This window comes from Sciurus carolinensis (genome assembly GCF_902686445.1).
Source record: "Sciurus carolinensis chromosome 19 unlocalized genomic scaffold, mSciCar1.2 SUPER_34, whole genome shotgun sequence".
NCBI lineage: Eukaryota > Metazoa > Chordata > Mammalia > Rodentia > Sciuridae > Sciurus > Sciurus carolinensis.
The window spans coordinates 1,756,766-1,762,381 of NW_025920112.1; the positions used below are offsets into that span (position 1 = coordinate 1,756,766).

At 44.0% G+C, this 5,616-nt stretch overlaps 1 pseudogene; it reads left to right on the top strand.

Annotated features, from left to right (window-relative positions):
• Positions 1–3,234: 3,234 nt before the first annotated feature.
• Positions 3,235–3,930, top strand: LOC124973467 (histone H1.0-like; annotated as a pseudogene).
• Positions 3,931–5,616: the final 1,686 nt, after the last annotated feature.

Below are 5,616 nucleotides of genomic sequence, written 5' to 3' on the forward strand. Positions count from 1 at the left end.
GTTTCAGTGGGAGGAGTTTTGTTTGAGTGCTTGTTTCCTGGTGTGACTGGGATCTTGCAGTAAACAGTTTGATTGGCATTTGGCAAGCTACACCCTTCCCAGGAAGGCTGTGCTTCAACCTGGGAAGGGAGCCAAGTCAGGGTGCCCCATCAATCAGGCATTCTAAACCCAGGGGTTTCTGATTGGGAGTTTCTAAGATGAGGCTTCCCTACTTAATGGCTCAAACATGGCTCAGTTCACATACATGGTTCACAGGTGTCTGTCAGCAGGATACCCTGTGGAAATGAGTCCACTGCCCACATTGCTCTCCATAAGATCTACCTGCTGTCCAGAGATCATACACTAGAAGATCCCAGGGTTAAGGTATTCAGGTACAAGAGTTACAGGTAGTGCAGATTCCTGGAGGGCTTACTGTCTACTAAAGCAACAGCACAGGCTGTCAAACCAAAGCTAAGCTTGTGTCCATCTCCTGGAGAAGAAGCTGACATCCTCTACGGCATGGAAGAGATCCAAACAATCAGCCTGCCTCCAGGAAGCTGCTCACTGTCTCAGAGAATGATGCACCCTCAGAGGCTCAGCTTCTGTTTACCTTGTTGGGAGGTCAGATAGTTATCAAATTTGTCTTGAAGAAAAAGGTAACCCATTGATAAAATGGGTAAAGACCCAAATAGACATTCTCAGTGACATATGAGTGGCAAAGTCTATGAAAAATGGTCAACATAAGTCATGAAGGAAGTGCAAATGTAACCTACAATGAGATATAATCTCACCCAAGTTAGAAACATTCATATAAAATAGAAAAAATCACAAGTGCTCATGATGCTAGGGAAAGGAATTCTCTTATTCACTGTTGGTGGAACTATAAAGTAGTACTGGCATTATGGAAAACAGTTGGTGGGGTCTTAGAAAACTAAAATAGGACTCTCCCAGGATTCAGCTGTCTACCACTGGGTGTATCCATGTTAGAAAAAGTGATTCTATCAAAGACATGCCTGCACTCCCATGTGTATTGCAGCACCAAACACAGGAGCCACAATGTTCAATCAACCAAGGTTCCCAATAGGAACACATGAGCGAGGAAAACATTTGCACTTACTCAAAATGGAATATTAAGTAGTGAAGCCCTCCACTCTGCAGCAATATACATGGCACTGGGAGTAATTAAGCAAAGTCAGACAGACACAGAAAGACAAGTATAATATATGACCATTGTCATCCATGATATATTCTAAAATAGCTGGAGGTTTATGCACGTTTCCAACACACAGAAATGATTAATGTTTGAGAAGGTGGAAGTGCTTATTGCTCTCGTTTTTCTATAACATGCTGTAATACGTAGCAGATATCCTGTGGGACCCAGGAAGATGAATCAATATTGTTTCTCAATACTAATAACAAATGAGCCCTGGAGCACCAAATGTGTACTGCAGCACCAAACACAGGAGCCACAATGTTCAAACAACCAAGGTTCCCAATAGGAGACACATGGGTGAGGAAAACATTTTCACTTACTAAAAATGGAATATTAAATAGTGAAGCCTGCCCTGTGCAGCAATACACATGGCAGTGGGAGTATTTAAGTGAAGTCAGACAGACACGGAAAGACAAGTATCATATATGACCATTGTCATCCTTAATATATTCTAAAATAGCTGGAGGCTTATGCAAGTTTCCAACACACAGAAATGATTAAAGTTTGAGGAGGTGGAATTGCTTATTTCTCTCGTTTTTCTATAACATGCTGTAATATGTAGCAGATATCCTGTGGGACCCAGAAAGATGAATCAATATTGTGTCTCAATACTAATAACAAATGAGCCCTGGAGAGGTCAAGCTCATGCTGATGAACCTCTGCACTAACTCTGCCTACACCACCACTGATACTTCTAAAGGGAACCATGGAGTAAGAAACAGTGTGCTGGAGGGCAGCTGGTGTTTCCTGGAGAGTCTAAGTATCTGTATCTGTTTTGGGGCCAGAACTAACATTTTTGTACTGCAATGGGCATATAAATGGATGTAATTACATTTCAAAAGCATCCATTTATATATACCCATTCTCAAAGTCACTGTTCTTCATCTTGCTGTTCCTAAGTCCCTTACCAGTCATGTATCATCCTCCACAGTGGTCATTGCTGTGTACCTGCTTTAATGAGTCCCTTCTCCTGGCCTTCCAGTCTTCCAAGTTCAGCTGGACATTCCCTTGAAGAGTACCTGTTACACCTTCTTGCCCTGTGCTGACAAATCTTCCCAGAAGGACATCTGCACCCTGGGAAATCCACCCTTCCCTGACCATTAAGTGGAAAGTGTTTCTCCATTAGCCAAGGTCCTCTGAGTCCTGGGGACACCACCTTAGAACAGTGACTTTCACTCTAGATGCCCTCTCTTTTTCTTTTTAAGTTGTTAATGGACTTTTTCACTATTATGATTATGTATATAGTGTGCTGAGAATTGAACCTAGTGTCTTACCCAGGTGAAGCACGCATTCTGCCACTGAGCCAAAACCCCAGCCCTCTTGATGGCCTCTTGCTCACCATTCTTGAAATCCCTTTTGCATAATTCCCACCATCATTCCACCTTAACTTCCATAAGAAGAAACTCAATGTCAGGTCAGATCCTTCAATTTTTATAGAGGTTTAAAAGCATTATTGAATTCCATCGACACACCATTGTGCTCTAAAAAGTTGATGTTGCATATTTTTAAAGAAGCTGTAGCGGAGAAAAACCTGGAAAGAGGAGATGAAGGGAGGAAAGGGAGAAGCTACATATAAAGTCATAGGAGTGGACTTGTGCCTGTGCACCTGCTCTCTGCACTTTCCCTGGACAGAAGGCTGAGAGCATGTGGGGTAGAGTGCACCAGACTGAACGTTTAGTGGAAGGTGGTGTCAGTGCTGACTGACCAGGTGCTCTTAACACACTCTTTTCCAAACTGAGTGAGTCTTTGAATGTGGAATGGGAGACTCAGAGCTAGGAAAAGGGAGGCACAATGGAGCAAGTGTCCAAATCTATCGCACAATGGTGCAGTTGGGCCATGCAAAGCCAGCACAGGGAGCCCTCTGGAGACCCATGCCCAACATGAGAGGCCATGATCCTTCACCTGCACCCCTGACAGCCATACTCCAGACTGGCCTGCTTGTCAGGGGCCTGAGAGTGGACCCCGAGTCAGGCTTTGTTCAGTCTCCAATGATGTCTGGTCCTTTGGAAGTAACCTTCAACAGCTAAACCAGGCAGGCCACCATGACCGAGAGCTCCATGTCCCCGACCGCAGCCAAATGCAAGCATTCTAAGGTCTCTAAGAAGTCCACAGAACACCCCAAGTATTCAGACATTATCATGGTCACATCCAGGCTGAGAAGAAACATGCTGGCTCCTGGCTGGAACCTATCCAGAAATGTGTCAAAAGTCACTACATTCGAGTGAGAACATAGATCCCCAGATCAAGTTATCCATCAAGCACCTGGTGACAACGAGTGTTCTCAAGCAAACGAAAGGAATGGGTGCCTCAGGGTCCTTCCATCTGGCCAAGAGTGATGAGCCCAGGAGTTCAGTGACTTTCAAGAAAACCAAGAAGGAAGTCAAGAAGGTGTTCAACCAAAGGCCACTGAGCCCAAGACAGCTGTCACCAAAGCCCCAAGCAAGAAACCCAAAGTCCCTCTAGTCAAGAAGGCAAATAATTTGTCTGTCATGCACAGGAAAACCAAATCACCCAATATTGTCAAAGCCAAGCCCAGCAAGTCCTCCAAGTCCAAGGTCAAACTGGTGAAGTTCAAAGCTACGTCCAGTGCCAAGCAGGCTGGAGGCTTTTCTATGGTCGCTCGTTCCTCTCTGTTTTCTGTAAATGCTTTTCTCCTTTCTGCTCTCTTGATCCTCATCTGCAACCATACACCCTGTTTTATTCTGACTTTACAAGACACAATTTGGATTCCTCAGTAATTGTGGATAACTCCAAGTACAGCAACCACAGATCTCATCTGTGCCATGATGAGGAATTGCTTGTGTTTTGTTTTGTTGATCTGATAGTAATCTTACAGGGTATGGATTTGGGTGTGTGTATGTTGGGTGGTTTATTTACTCTGAAGGCAGATGGAGGAGGAGAGAACAGAAAGGATGTTTGTTCTGGCTAGCCTAGAGGGAGCCCAGGGACTGGAAGTTGTAGATGTAGCTACAAGTCTTGAGCTTGGGTGCCCCTTTTGAAAGTTTCAGAACCTGTGGTGGAGAGGAAATGGGTGGAAGCTGGCAGTGAGAAAGCAGGGAGGCAGAGAAAAACTCTCCCTGGGCTGACCTCCGGTGCTGAGCAGTGACCGGTTTAAGCCCAGTCTCCTTCTCACTTCTGTTAATCAGTCCTGTGACCTCTCTGTTGAATGGAGTTCAAGAGACAGTTGTTTTGGAGAAGTTAATGCTTCATCCCAGTCAGCTAGAAACTAGCCATTGGAGAGTGTGGCTTCACAAATGTCCCCTATTAAATGAGAGTGGAAAATTTTGGGGAAGTGGGGAGTCAGTGAACCAGGTGCCTCAGTGTGCCCTGTTGAATAACTGGGGTTTTCCACATAATCAGTGGATTGTGTGCTAGGAGGACTTTTTGTTGTTGTCCATCCTGTATAAGATGTGGCTTCACTTGTTCTTGCTAGCCACTCAGAAGTCTCCCAACCTCTGTTTACTTCTGAGTCTTTTATAAGTAGTTGAAGATGGGGAGGAGGAGGGGATGGAGGGGATAGTGAGACCCTGTGGCTGATGCTGATTTTACTGAGCAGTGTTAGAGAGACAGGCCTATACATGTGCAACTATGCACATATGTCTGTGGAGGGCTAGCACATGACATTTCACACAGAATCTGGGAGTAAGAACCCTGCACAGTGAACTTACTATTTTTAATAGGAATATGGCACACTTGTACATTCCCTCACCCACTTTTTTATTTTTAAACAAGTGTTATTTGGTCAGGAAAAGACATGTTATCATTGTAATTTTAAACTTTGAAATAATATCGGGTTGAAGAAAACAAAAGAATGTGGAAGGGTGCTGGCATTTGGGCAAGGAATGCCTTACTAAGTTTTGGAGATCAAGAATATACTGCGACATGCCAATGGTAAGTGTGACCTGTGTTCATAAGCTAAGACCCCTCTTCCTGGCACGTACTCTTCTCCGCCATGATTCCTGGTTCCCTGTGGACTTCACAGGTAGCAGACTTGGGGTGGCTGTGGCTGGTGGGGCGTTCTGCAGGCCTATACCAAGGGAACCTCACTGCACCAGGAGAGAGAAGGCTTCCACCAAGGTAAACAGAAATGACAAACACTCTTCATGTTTATAACTGATCTACTTCTCAGATTTAAACCAATGGAGCTCATTTGTCAAGGCTGGTACTTCATGATATTTCCATTATATGGGTCACAAATATCTATTGAATACACTTCATTAAATAACATTCTGTCATTTCTTCCTATGACAAAAAAATCTATGGCACAAATAAGAATCCAAAATAATTTGAAATGTGCAATTCTCTGGTTTGATACTCTGGACTGAACAAGATAGTAACACATTCTCATGTCTGATCATTCCTACCCCTGCAACAGACACTTTTTGAGAACTTGGCTTACATACTTCCACTTAATCTCCAGAATG